The following is a 15,309-nucleotide window of genomic DNA, read 5'->3' on the forward strand; positions in this document are numbered from 1 at the left end:
ACATCCAACATACTTTTTAACCTGCAGTGTCTGGAATTCTTACCTTTCTGTTACTGGGGCTGGTCGTGTTAAGCATTGATCACATCCTGAGTGAAAGAGGAGGTAAATTGGTATTAATGTGTCAGTCAGTGAGAACTGTGAAGCAGCACTTCCTTGCCATTGTTTATCAAACCAGCTCCTTTGGTAGTTGTCTTCTTATTGAATTACTTACCAAATAAGTTTAATTTCTCCTTAACTCTTCAAAGGCTGGTCTTTCTAGATTTTCTGCTGGTGTTTGTTTAAATTACTAGTGGTATTAAACAATAATCTAACCTTATTTCTACTTTGAGCTTTCTTTTTGAAGTCATTGAAAAAAATTAGCTAAGTTGGTGTCTTCTAATCCTTCCTTATCTTTTCATTCCACTGTGATAATATACATCTGTGCCCTTCAAAGATTACTGGTTTTCCTTATTCATCTTCTCTAGACATCATCGAACCACAGAATTGCTTAGATTGGAAAAGATCTTTAAGATCAGTGAGTCTAACTGTTAACCTAACACTGCCAAGTCCACCACTAAACCATGTCTGTAAGCACCACATTTACATGTCTTTTAAATAACTCCAGGGATGTTGAGTTGACTCTTCCTGGAACATATGCAAAATGTGAAATGGTTCTTCAAAAATAATAAGATAAAAACTTGTGAAGAAAAAACTCAGGGTAGCTGATAGTTCCTATCCCCAAAAATAACACTCCATCCTGTGTGACCTCCACAACCAGGTCTGTAAGGTTATAGAAGTCTGCTTTCCTGAAGGCTATTGATATTTTTTCCCATGTCTGCCTTCCTAAAAACCAGAAATGTTACTTTTATTGTTACCCTCAGCTAAATTGGTTTCTACCTTTATTCGCTGTCACTTGAAAACTGAGCTGCTGTCTCATATTTGTATTTAGAGGATGCCCCTTTTATGTCAGAAGAATTAGCTTATATCCTGCTCTGTTCCACTGTTAAACACTGAAATTGCCCATTATCACCAACTCCTGGTGCCTGGCTGACACTGCTAGCACCCACAGAAAGCAACATAGTCCAACCTTGCCAGCTGAATTTACTTTAGATTTGTGCTGTGTCACCTTTCTTGGTTTTCTTTTCTGTTACTTAGCAGTTTTGAGTTACTTGGTCTCTTCCATAATTTAGATGTAACAGCAACTATGCACATTTTTTAATATTATAAGGCAACACTTTTTATTGGTTGACTTGCCACAAAAAGATGTATTGTTCTAAATGTCACATAAAAATTGGTATGAATTATTCTCCAGCAGATATCAAATCATAAGCTTAATATTGGCATTCTATGCCATTGTGTTTATTCCCCACAGTTCTTGCAACATCAGATTATGAGTACAGTTCCCTTTCATTCTTTTAGTGCACAATGGCAGATTTGTTTGTAACATTGGCTGCATAAGTGCAAAACATTGTTGCAGTGGAAAAAGGGAAATACATCACTGAATTATTTCTTTGTGATTGCAAATAGTGCTTAAAGTGATGTCAATCTTGCAATGACTATGCAAGTAGGAATGGTGGCAGTAAAAAGGGCACAAAAATACATATTCATGTTTCTTGCAAATTGCACTACAAAAATGAAAGGGAAATAATGGGATGTTCAGCCCTCTTACTATTTTATGATTTTGACTTAAGCTAATGGTATTTGCGAAATCTGATTTGCAGAGTTTGGAAATCCCAGTGTGTTGCCAGAACAAAAATGACCTAAACCTGGCCCTATGGCTGCAAAAGTCACAGAGGAGATACAGGTATGAAAAAAAGTAGTAAAACAAGAGAGTTACTGGAGCCTCTCTGATCCTGCTGTCTAAATATATGGCAAACCACTTGATATAAATCAAAGACAGTAATACCTTTTAATGTAGTCAGGATAAATATAGATGTATTTATGTGTATGTAAATATATACATACCTATCTTGACTACATTGAAAGTTAGTACTGCCTTTGATTCATATCAGCCTGTTTGCCCTATATACAAAGGATCTAGATTCAAAGCTATCTACAAAAACCCACAGGTGTTAGAATTCAGAAAGAATGCTTATTCATAGAAACATGTCCTTCTAATAACTCTTTCCTATTTTGAAAATATTTTAATTTCCTCCAAAACCTTAGGAGTATCTTTACATGGAAATGCTGTAAGCTGAAATGTATTGGAATCTATAAAGTGAAGAGGTGGTTATTGACTTGTGTAGCAATGGAAATATGGCAGAACTTGAATGGACGTTGGAACTTTCCACATGTATATGTTTGTGCATTATATTTGAGTGTGTGCCAAATGGTACTCTACGGCTTCTGGGACCTATAATTTCAAGCCCCCATAAAATACAGAAAGAAATCTCTGACTTGCAAGAAGCAGAGAAGTGTGTTCATATGTTAGTATGTTAAATTCATATTAATTTGAACAACAGGTCTTGTTAACTGTAGAAGACCATCAGGGCAGACACTGAGAGGAAGAAGCAAAAGCACAGGAAAAAAAAGTTGCTTTAAGTTGCTTTATGTTTTTCTTTAGCTCTTTATTGGCCTTTTCCCTACCTTCTGAAATACTATGTTTTGTTGTTTCTACTGACTGCCAGGATATATATTAATGAAAGTAGAGAAAACCTGGAAGAGGCTCAGTTGAACATATCACTAAGCTGTTAGTGGCTTCAGCAGATGCAGGATTTTTTTTTTTCCAGTCATCTAGATCAAGTAAAACTCTAATATATTTTCTAACAATCACAAAGCATACCTGGAAACTCAGTGCATATGCAGGCGTGAGCAAATTTTTTTCTAAGTGGTGCTAGAAGCTGTTTTTTTAAATGAGCCTATGAGTTAAATGAGCTTTAAGCTGCTGTTACCAAGGGTTACTTACTTACTAGGGTTTATTTCAGTTCCTGTTTGTTTCCCTAGTTGTTCACTTTGCTCCATTTTATCAAGCAAGTAGTAGTTGAAAGCATTATGATAGTGCAGTTGGGATAACACGAGCTTGCTTTAACACCCTGCATGACTGTTAGTCCCTCAATCTGTTCACTTCTAATGACCTGCTTCATCACTTCTTCAAGAGAGACAGCAGAAAGTACATACTGCTCTACACAAGCATGCATGGGTATGAAAACTACACTCTCACTTGTAAAATGCAGCCACTTTTTGTCTTTGTACAAAAGCAGCTTGAGCTTCTGTGTCTCTTTCTTCCATTTCATTTATTTGCCAGTTGCTCTCAGTAAATATGAGGATATAAGTACATGTATTGAGGTTTTTTGGTTGGTCAGACTCTTCATTTCAAAATAGTTTGGGATATACATATTTCTCCTCCTTCCTCTTCAAATGTATATTGAGTGGGTTTACACACCCGTGTATGTAAGTTTGGTTGCAGGTCTCAGCGAGAATTGAATTCCAGAGCATACGAACCACTCCAGATAACTGAACACAAGTAACTACAAGTTCTGTTAATATTCATTTGCAGAGATTCCACTGCTGTTGAGTGGTTTCAACAAGTAGTGTTATTGGTGGTCTTATAAGTTTATTTAATTAAGTGTATCTAGCTAATCCAGTGATTGTCTTAAAATTCAGTCTCATGCTAATGACACATGCTCTAAGGAAACTAACCTTACAGCTGCTGACTAGCAGTCAGTTTTTATAAAGTGGCTAACGTAGCACAAAAAGCAGGTCACTGTCTTCAAGAGACAATAAATACAGTAAGGTGATAGGTTTATGGTTGAAGACCATGGCACTTCTGTCTAGTCAATGGTTTCTTACACCATTAGCCTAGTACTTAAAAGCTAGGAACAGAGGAATGTTTCTCTTGATCTTTTAATCAAACTGCCCTCCAATTTATTGGCAATAAATACAATTGCTCCATGAGCTGAAAACAATTCACAAGTCCTCAAGCTGGTGGAACTGTGATTCAAATCTTAAACCACTTAAGAGAAAGGTTGTTGTCCCTTTTTTAAGCTTCATATGTTGAAACTTTAAACTCCAGCTTGTCACTGACATAGCAATAAATCTTTTCAGCTGCCCTAAAGATTAAAGTTTTGGTGGTTCTGTGTTGACACAACAGAGTTCACAGCAGTGTGAACAGCCCTAGCTTAATAGGACATTTCAGAACTGGTCACCAGTAAGTTGCTTTGGGCTCTGATTCCTGAGGGGGGTTTCTCTTGAAGGGAAAGGCACTCGAATTTCCAAAGATTTCAGATGAAACTTTTCTTATTTAGACTGTGCTTGAAACTTGAAAAGTAAAATGGCCAACCTTCTTAAGATTATGGGCCATATGTCAAAACTGTCCCATGGATGAGTGACCCAGGCATACCCGGGAGCTCAAAGATGTTTTTTCCTTCAGCCCTGGAGTCACATTGCAAGTGGGAGACAGCAATTTCTTTCTCCTTTCCTGGTGTGCCTCCTCTCTGCCAAGGCGGTTGGGCATGTTGTCAGTGCCAGCCCTGGGAGCATGGTTTGCTTCCTTCTGAGGCTAAGTTCGCCCAGCTGGGCTTACTCTTTGGTTCTGTTCAGTAGCCTTTGCCTTTCTTCACACCTGTCCTAGTGATCTGGAGGTGGGAGAGGAAAGAGGGAAATTTGTGATTGGATGAGTTACTCAGTGTTTAAGTAATGAAGTTTGTGGAAGCTAATGTGGAAAAAGTAAGTAAAAACTAGGTCGAGGGTTGTTTTTTTTTCTTCTTTATTTTGCTCTTTATTATAATAGGTTGTATTAAGACTGTCTTTCTTGACCTGCTTTTGTGAGCAGTCTAGTCCATAACTCAATTTATTACTTTCTTACCAAGTCCTGATAAAACCATACTCTGTTCTGTGTTAAGAAAGGGTTAACATGAAGTTCAAGGAGAAGGCTAGATACACTGTGCTTCCTATATAACAGTACGGGGTTATGATGTTTGTGCTTGATTTCTCTTCCTGCTGCTGTAGGAGAGTATACTAGGTGTTCAGTACATCCAAATACCCTTACTCCATCTTCATTCTGTAAATACCACTGAAAAGCAGAGAGCTTGGGACAGCAGTACTTGCAAGTTTTTAGCCCATAGCTGCTAAAAGTGATCCTGTGTGACTTCTCAGCTTGCAAGCAGGAGGCTTTGACAGTCAAAATGACTGAAATACACAAGTGCAAGCAAATGGAAGTGAAATGATATGAACTTCGGCACTCCTGATTCCTTATGCAGTGCGTTATTTTTTAGTATAAAGGGTATTTTGTTGGTGTCTAGGGGAACAGAGAAGAGTCAAGTCGTTAGAGTTATTAACCCCATCATGATAAGGGGATATAGCTAATTTTATCAGTTAGCTATTTACCATTGTGAAGCTTTGTTTTTCACTTTGATGAAGTTATTGCTAAGCTATTTGATTGTTGTTTCTGGGTGTTACGGGAAAAGTAGCAACAGAAAAGATAGCATAGCTTTCCCTGTTTTCTGGATGGGTGCTTGAGCTGATTGTTTTTACTTTGATGTTGGTTATTTTTATGTCTGAATCTGTCTTCTGGTGCTGACAGTCAGATAGTGACAGGATCAAATCCTGAAAAGTTAGACAAATATTCTGTAAAATCTACTGGACCTCAGACCTTTAGCTAGGGGATGACTGCTGTCCACTTATTAGCTTTTCACTTATCTGGTCTATCTCCAATATTACTAAAAAGCAACTTGGCTGAACACCTGCATATCAACTAATCATTCAGCTTCTGGCTGGCATGGTAGAGGTGAAGAGAGTCGTATGTAGTAAATGCACTGGAATAGCTAATGGAGGTTGTGTGAGCTTGGAAGACAGTATTTTTTAAATGAAAATAATCATATTGGCTTTTTAGACAGCCAGTTTAAAACTTCCCCTTTGTGTCCTGAATGTGAAAAAAATGGAGTAAGCAAAGTCTTAGTGTTTGTTTCTCTGAAGCATACAGATGGTTTTTGTAATCTGAAAACACAAAGTAAAATTCTAGCAGTAGCAAAATGAGATGCTACAACGTGCTCAGCCTTCACTGTGTTGTTCTCCCTTGCAAGAAGAGTGGCCAGATCGTAGAGTATTTGGATAAGTAGTAAGGGAGAAGGCTTGGCCATTCAAATTAGCTGCTATATTATTCTAAACTTATCTGAGCACTGTGGACTATGGACAATTTGTACTTCACCTAAACCAGCCTGATGACCTATAATGACAAGAATTTGAATCCTGTAATCTGAATTTACTTAACAAGATCATTAAATATTTAAAGTCAGTTCATTTAGAAGCTAGAATAGATTATCTCTCCACATTTGCAGATTTCTGCCCTTCTATTTGTATGCATGGCCTTATGTTCTTAAATTTTTTGTTACAGCTTTTCTTTCAAATCTTATACCTTAGCTTTTGCCATAACAATTAAGATTGTGAAGGCTTTTCGTTGTCCTAGGAACTGAGGGAAAAGCAATTATTAAATGCTGAATAAGACAAAATGGTCATGTAGAAAAGCACTCAGAAAAGTTAATTAAGCTCAGGAAATAGACAGCAAGATAATTAAGATTAGGCCTAGTTTTACACGGCAGGCATTCTGTGATGTTCTCCAAGAGACTAAAGGGACATCACGTAGAGAAACTCCAGGCTTTCAGTCAGACTCTTGAAAGATCATTACGGCTGATGTTAAACAGCAAGACAGCATCACACTAATGTGATGGGGCATATGTTTTCTTTTACATTTCTTTACAAGTAAAACTGTGCCATAAATGTAAACAAGGACTAACTACACAGTACATTATTATTGGCATGAGGTAGCCAAGTGAATCTATTGCTGAAAAACAATAAACATTAACACAAAAAACATGGATGTATTTGTTACTTCCTCTGCTAGGCTAAAGTCCACCGTACTGTACTGCAGTGTATTATGTTCTAGAAAACTACTGAGAAGGGTCTTTTGTTTTACATCAGGCATACAGTATACATTTTCTTACCACTGGGAACCTCAGACATACTCCGTAGTATTCCATGTGCTGGCAGTGCAGCTTTCTAGTACTGTCAGAAAAAGAAAATCTATACAGAGGTTGACACAAACCCTAATTACCCTCTTATCCACTTCAGATTTTTATTACTAGGTACACTGGAAATCTTAGAAATGAAATTGAGGAATAAATTACATGGAACTGTGGATTCAGATTATTTGTTCTTTGAAATGCTTCTACTAATTCTGTGCATAGCAAATTAGTCTCACTTTTATTAAGCTCAAATCAATTGTTTAGATACCAGTGCTTTATTCTGTATGCCTGGGCTCATACACCAGAACTGTCAAAACTTTCTGTACTCTGGCTAATTGATCTTAGGAAACATTTTATAGTTACTTTAACATTTTCCATCCACTAACATTTGATATATTGGATTTGTGTTTTCTTCTTAACTTGGTTATTTTTCTATCTATGTGCCCTTCCTAGGGAAAGAAGTACACTGATAGAAAGTGGAGGTTTTGATTTTTAAAAATACCTACATTCTCTAAAGCTCTATATACTAGAAGTTAATCTCCCTCATATTTCCACACTGAGTGACAGCAAAAAAGCAAATAAGCCTATGTAAAAAAATAATTTTTATAATAAGTTTCAATACATAAGAAGTTGAAAAAATTGTCAGATGATGATGAAAAATGAGGAGGTTTCATACCTGGTGCATGTGTGTCAAAAAAACAGTCACCAAAACAAAAACAACCCTCAGGCTGATAAAATCTTCTCTGTGATGCCAGTATTGTGCTATGGATGTAGATTAAATAATCAAATAAGCTGATACATCTGGGTGTGTATTACATGTCTGAAACATGGCAGTTTCATAATAGTACTTTTACTTACAGCTTATGTTCCTGGGCCCATGGTTACATGTATATTTTAACTGTCATCCTAAAAATATTTCTAGTTCTCAGTCTTTAGAGAAAACCTTGAAAACATGCCTGAAACTATTTCTTAATGAAACAAATCCTTCTTCGAACAAAGGCACCCATCTGGCCTTTCAATACTTAAAGGGGGCTTATAAGAAAGATGGGGGTAGACTTTTAAACAGGGCCTGTAGTGATAGGGTAAGGGGTAATGGTTCTGAACTAAAACAGGGTAGATGCAGACTAGGTGTAAGGAAGACATTTTTTACAATGAGGGGGGTGAAATACTGGAACGGGTTGCCCACGGAGATGGTAGGTGCCCATCCCTGGAAACATTCATGTCAGGATAGACAGTGCTTTAAGCACCCTGATCTAGTTGAAGAAGTCCCTGCTGATGGCAGTGGATCGGACTAGGTGACCTATAAAGGTCCCTTCCAACCCAACCATTCTATGATTCTGTGATTTAAAATCTTGCTCCAACCTAATTGCAAGGTCTTATTTTTTTCCTTAAATTCATAATTAAGATAGGTCATATAAAAGAACACTTGAGAGTGAAGGTATTTCACATGGAAGTAGTTAAGTGAGTAGTTCTTGCAGTAGTTTGCTAGTTGTGGGTGATCAATTCTAAATAAATCTGAGTTTCACATATAAGAAAGATTAGTGGAGTTACGGGAGAAGAATTGAATCAAAGTGATTCATTTTAAGAACCACTTATTTGAACTACTTCATAGCATATCCAGTTGCTGAAATGTAGTACATCACCTGTCATCTAATTAAAAACTGGTTTATTCCAATATTGCAAAAAATTAAGTATTTCCTTGAGTAGCAACCACATATAGACCATTTGTAATTACTCTGTTCTCAGCTTGTCTGAGACAAAGACCAACAGATGCTATGTTTCTTGAAGAACCCAAGCCTTAATTAATTTTAACTTGTAAAATAAAGAGCTCTACCAACAAACTCTCTAAAAATTAATTTGGTGTCCTAGAATTCAGTGTTGTCATTTTCTAGGATAAACTATATCCTTCATATAAAATAAAATGAGTGGACTTAAGCATTAAAAAAGAAACTGAACCTTCACTGTCCTACTGGACCAGCTGCTCTGCAAACCAAAGTCTTCGTAAGTTGCAAGCTGCACATTGGACAAGACAAGCCTCTCTGCTTTGAAGTCCTGCTGGAAGCCTTGGATCCTTTTCTTCACTCATTTCTGTCATTTGTAAAGTCCATTGTCCCACTCCCGAGACCCTCCTTGCTTTGGATTTTGTAAATAGACTGGTTTGGAAGGTGTGATGAGATCCTCTGGAATAGCTGTATTGAAAGCCAAAACATGTCTGTCTTCAGGAAACAGTGTTCCAAGACAAATGTGCTGACTGCTGAAGTGCAAAATGTGTGTGTGAAGTTAGTGCAGAAGTCTGCTTTTCATATATGTCCTCTGAGTGCTAATATTTTAAGGTCCTTTATACATGCATATTATGCACCCTCTCGCCAGGTAGCTGATTATCATAGTATTTCTTTTGTTCTGTTTATACAACAGGACACAACTAAATACAGCTACTGTACCTGACGTACATATATTGTTATTTCCCTTATGGTAAAATTTGTGTTGTCGCCAGTATACTCATTCTTTTAAACTCAGAGTTCAACACCCCCCCACCCCCTCCCATCTGGCAACCAACTTTTTCTTCTTTGAATTTGAAAGCTTTTCCTTTTATGTCCTGACATTGAATGAAGCATTGTATTTTGCGGACGATTTGAAGTTGGGCTCTTCTTTCAGTAGATTGTCTTGCTCTTTTTTTTTTTTTTTTTTTTTTTTTTTGTGGGGATGTAGCATTTTTGAGGATATCTTCAATCATGCTGGCCACTTACTAGTGGAGATGCTTTCCCCGGGTGATGCTTTCCCTGGGTTGCTGATCAAATCTTGGACTCTCAGTATTATTTCATGGAAGCTTGTGTTCATAGTGAGTAGATGTATTTGTCGTTTTGGAAGAATATGTACCCATTCACTTAAACCAAAACAACCCAAAACACATGGAGTTTTCCATTTCACATACACAGCTTTTTTCCAGGACGTGATTTATCTTGAGAAAATGGCTTTCTCCTCACAGGATCCCTGGAAGGTTTTGTGTCACCATTGTGGTACACTCTGTAAGTTTGATCCTGATTTTGTGTCCTGCTGCAGTTATCAAGGCCTGCATCTCAGCACAGAATGTTTTATTGAGACATTGTTAATGAGATCTCTTTTGCAATTATTTCTTTCAAGGGTGGCTTGACATTTGTTTGCTTCATGCAGCTGTTAAGAGGCTAAAATTTTAGCTGCTGACCCAGTTTTGGGTTTTGGCTGGCTCTGGTATGGTGGAGTGATATGACCGAATTCTTGCTTAACTGGTGTAAACCTGCTGCTAGTGAACAGTTATCTGTTATCAAAAATACCTGTTTCTCAAGTGTTGCAAACCCTTGTCATTGGTTGGTGTAGAGAACATCTGCAGAACACCCTCTTACTCAAATTCTGAATGAAGCCAGCGGTGTGGTGTGCTGTGTGCTTTTGCCATGGTGGTGGCTTGTGATGGTGAGGGCAGTGACCGTATCACTTGGGGATGCCCTGATTCTGCCTCAGGGCTGGCTGGACATGAATCGGTTCCTGAATGCTGTGGGTGCTACACTCTTACAAATCAAATTGAAATCACATCAGCGGTAGCTTGTCTTAGTATGCTGGGTAGTTCCTTACCGACATTCTTTTTTTGACTTAATAGGTTGCAAGGTAAACCATAGGATTTTGTGTTCAGTGGCTGAGATTTTTATTTTTTTCTGTTTTACTCATCTGCCATGCTGTTCTTGCTTGTAGAGCCTTAGCAAGGTCCATCAGTCAATGAAATACTTCCTTCCCTCTCCGCCAGACTAGGAATGCTCTCAATTTCCAAGAAGCATTTGGCTCTTGCTGCTTGCACTGTGTTTCTTGGAATGTGCCACCAACTGCTTGCTGTATGCTGAATATCTCTGGTCGTGTTTGGCATACGTATTAGGCTTGACTTGAAAGTCAAATCCAGCCATATTCCCAAATAACTTAAAAGTATTTCACAGAGAATTTTTTGAGGAGATTGCAGTGCTTTAACATACAGTGATAGTTTGCTCAGTCACTGATCTTGGTAGTTGAGGATATTCAGTGGCTGATCCTTGTTAGAATATCAGATGCAAATGATCTTATAATATTAGCTTGTGTTCAGTCTTTTATTTTTTGCTTTGGGTTTTTTTGTTTGTTTTGGTTTTGTTCTCTCTGAAGCCATGGAACTAGTTCAGTTCATCTGCTTTATCTCTGTTTCCTGTTTTTCCAGGGGCGTCCAGATCCTCTTGACCTGCTGCAGAGCTGTTTTAGATACAAAGTCAGAGGTGTTCATCTCTGGCATTTTTTACTGTGCAGACCGTGGGAGCTGAGAATGCTACCTTTTCAGACAATTACTGAAAGACATCTTTGGGGCACTCTTTCATGACTTTTAAAATCTGGCTTAAACTCACATGTTTTCTTAACACTGCAAACACTGACTAATTTGTTCATGACTCTCATTCCTCTTTTTTTGATATTTCTTTGGCACAAATGACTTACAGATGTTACCCACAGCACCTTCCTTTTCTGTGTGCGCTATTACTTCCACTACTCTAATATCATAAAAGTAATCAATAAGCTGGATGCTATATTGCTTAAGGTGTTTTTATCTGGTTTAGTGTGTTTACGGAGAGGATGCTCTGGTCATGTAAATCTGTATTTGTGAAAATGCCAGTGGATATTATGGGTCCTAGCAGAATGTTGTTAGTGCTGGTGGCTTTGCTTGCATGTCTATTTATTTATTGTATGGTTTATGTGCTTTTTCTCCTGCCTAAAATTTTAGCATGTCTTTTTTTTTCTTTCTTTCTTTCTAGAATTCTGCTTATAATTTGCATTGTCATAATGCTGCATTTGGAAAACTGAACAGTTTTATCTTTGGCTGCAAGTTTTCTCTCCTCTTACATAGCTCTTTTTGTAGCTTCACAGGTTTGCCGGTGTCCCACTGTCTATTTGGAGTTGTTTACTGTTTGCCAGCTGCTGTCTTTCTTTGCATCTAGTGCTAGTCCAAGTTCTACATATCATTTACTTGTGCTATTTGGCATTACATTAAAGTAATAAAGTGCATAAACTTTCCTCCAAGATGTTGTTTTGCTTTCATAGTGTGTGTACTGTTTTCTTTGCTGCAAGCTTTAGTATCGTGACACAGCTACCATGTGGCTGACTAGGCAGGACATTTTCCATTTTATTTACAATAGCTCAAGCTGTTCATTTGGTTAATCTCAGTAGTTTTGCATTTATGCATTTCCTTTTGCATAGCTTCTGCCTTATTTTTTGGGTTTTTTTTTTTTTAATGCTTTTTTTATTGCTATTATTTAATTTTTTTAATGCAAATTACACCAGAAATCTCAGGCTTAAGCATGAATATCTACTGATTTACTTCCCACTGTGATGATTTATTAAATTGTAAAATGAAATGTGTAATTGCAAATGGAAGTGACTCCATTAGAATAATAATTAAACCCTAAAATCAGTATTCTCATCAGAGCTGGATAATTTCTTCTTGTGAAGTCTAATAAAATAAATTCCCATTTTCCTTCCTGCTTGTTGGCACTTGGCTTTGAGTCCAATTGAGAAACAGTAATATTTACTTTGTGTCTCTGTGTGTATGTACGTTTTACACCATCCTGTATGAATATTAGAACATTTGTATTGGTTAGTAATTTAGATTAGACCTGGATCCTGGAAGCAGTTATGCTTATACTTAATATGGCATCCACAGTGGAACTAAACAAGGTTACTTGTTTGCAGGGAATTGAGTATGTGTGTCAATGTTTAGAGTATTCATGCCTTTATGTTTTGTATAACTCAGTTCTAGTTCAGTAGATCTTACCTATGTGTAAAAGAAATCACACCTGAACTCAGTCATTGACTGAGTTCAGACCAATGTTGCTGCCACATTCGGAAGGAGTTTCTGGAAAAATGCTGTTTGGTGGAAATAAAAACATATTTTTTTCTGGAATGTCTGAGGGGGTACTAAATACGTGTCATTTTATAAATATGGCACTAAAACATTTAGAAACTTTTATTTTCCCCGGGAGGATAAGAAAGAATACAACAACCTATCTTTTCATTCCATCCTTTTTAGGAACACACTTGAATCTCGTGCACAACGGAAACTTTGGTAACAGTAATGCGACAATTACTGTTCCAGCTTAGAAACCTCTTGTGTTTGCTGGATTTCATCCCGTATTTCCCACTTTTCTCTCTCCCCCACCCCCCCACCCCCCAACCCCCCCCCACTTGCTGTATGGAAAAAACCTGGACAAAGTGTAGAAAGCACTGGTCAAAATTGTGTTTCTTCAAGCACTTGCATGAAATACCATAATGGTATTTAAGTCAATTTTTTGCAGAATTTGTCTCTGCTAGGTTACAAGAGAGTAACACAAATACACAGGAAAAAGCCATCAGGTAGCAACATGGTCCTTGCTCACCTGCTGTAGTCAGTATCATGCCTTGCATGGAATGGATATTGGCCCATACAGACTTTGGTTACCAAGCCCAAAGCTGTTCTTGCAGAACAGTAGAAATATACCTGCCAAATCACGCAGCAGAGCTGTGAAGGGAACTCCAGATAATGATCCTTGCTGACTTTTAAGTATTACCATGGCTGGCTGGATAGCATGCCATGTTATTTTGCTGGTTTAATGCAACTGTGATCAAGGTGGCCCCAGGTCAAGCTAAAAGCAAACATTAACATTTCATTCATAAACCCTACAAATCCTTGCTGCCTCACTGTCTGTTTAAAGACTCATGACTCAGCTTAATTGTGATTTGCTTGCTTGCTTGCTTGTCAGGGTTTGAGTTCCTAAAGATTGCTCCTTTTCTCTGTCCCTTTATCTAGAGAGTGAGCTATAGATGCTTTCCTGCTCCATGCAGTTAGAATATTGGCCCTTGGGCAAATACCTAGCCTATAACTTCAAAAGAAAAATCTGCATTGGGAATGAAGGACAAAGATTTTTTTATATTCTCTCTTTTCTCTTTGAGGATCTGCCATCTTCTGCCTTCCATGATTTCTTAGTCATTAATTCAGTTAATATTGTTCTGTCTTTCTTCCCAGCCCTTCCCTGATGAAAGGCTAATATACATTGGGTAATTACTGTCCAGAAGAATAAACAGAGCCCACTAATGATGGTCTTGGTGCTTGGCTAAATCCTGAGCAGCTGGTTTTACCCAGTATGAGGTAGGGTGCTCTTTCTTACTGATGAGTAATGTTATTAAAATCCTGATGTAAAGCATCATGAATTCTATATAAATGCACGATGTACTAGTAAAAAATTGGGTAATACAGCATGTTAATTGGCCTCTTCAATGGATAACACAACAAACATATACACTAGTTAAAAGTGTAGGTTTTGTTTAACTAACATGTATAGTTTTCTGTATCATTTTTTCAGACAGGTGAATCTGGATGGAAAGGAAAATTGTACATGCTTTTTAAGCATGTTTGCATTTAGAACTTTTAGTAATGTAAATTAGTATTATGGTAGATAGACAAGGTTGCACTCTCATGTCCACTTTACACCTCTGTCTTCAGGTGCTTTGTAGCAAAAAATATGGGCTCTGAAACTTGCTGGGTGTCTGTGAAAACTTTAAGAAAAGGCAGTTTTGACAAAGCTTGTTTTACTATTAGAGAATTCAAGAAATGTAGTAAAAAGTATGCTTTCTCAGCTGCATTTTTCTCCTAAGTGATAACAGAAATATGACACAGACAGTTGTAGTTTGACAGAGCAATAATTCTTATTTAATAAATGCTTTGTTGCAGTGAAAATTGGTTTTCCTTTGAACGAGTTATAAACTATACTTCCACATGGGTGCCTCAGTAGTCAAATTATTTGAAAGGACCTAGCACCCAGCAGAACAGAGTGAAATGCTAGGAGCTGCTGGACACTAAGCTCTGAAATTCTGGCCCAAGTTCACAGTGTGCAGCTAGAAAATATTGTACTTCAAATACACAATACTTCCAGCCATGTTCACAAAGTAGGTGCTTAACTGTTCTGAAAATCCAAGTCTGTGAGCTTGAGCACCTCTCTCTTAAAATAAGGAACATGAATCTATGAAAACAAGAGAATGTGAATAAAATTCCCATTTTAGTGTTATATGACAAAGGTTCCATATGCTGTGGCTTATCAACAATGGGAGGCATTGGCCTGCAGTATTTGTGTAGAAAAATATGTTTTGGTTTGAACCAATTGGTACCAACAGGACCAAGGACTTCCAAAGCAGGACATCCTTCCTCACTGTTCTTACATTCCTTTTAAGAGCAAGTTGTTTTATAATATGAATAGGAACTTTTCCTTAAGCATCACTTAAAAGCATAGGGATTATTCTTCCTGTTATTTCTGAACTCCTGTCTTCCTATCAACTTTCTCCTTGCCCTGTGCATCATCCCGTT

The 15,309-nt window shown here is 37.5% G+C and overlaps 1 long non-coding RNA gene across 3 annotated transcripts in view; it reads left to right on the forward strand.

Moving 5' to 3' along the window:
• LOC129734665 (uncharacterized) overlaps positions 1-15,309 on the forward strand; it is a 66,606-nt gene that overhangs the window by 39,948 nt on the left and 11,349 nt on the right. For 2 of the 3 annotated variants that reach the window (XR_008730149.1, XR_008730150.1), the window contains exon 4: positions 1,701-1,783. This is a non-coding gene — a long non-coding RNA (uncharacterized LOC129734665). Of the gene's footprint in view, positions 1-1,700; positions 1,784-13,974; positions 14,184-15,309 lie in introns of those variants that run through there. The other variant, XR_008730151.1, reaches the window with a different exon arrangement.

The sequence above is a fragment of the Falco cherrug genome, chromosome Z, assembly GCF_023634085.1.
Source record: "Falco cherrug isolate bFalChe1 chromosome Z, bFalChe1.pri, whole genome shotgun sequence".
Lineage (NCBI taxonomy): Eukaryota > Metazoa > Chordata > Aves > Falconiformes > Falconidae > Falco > Falco cherrug.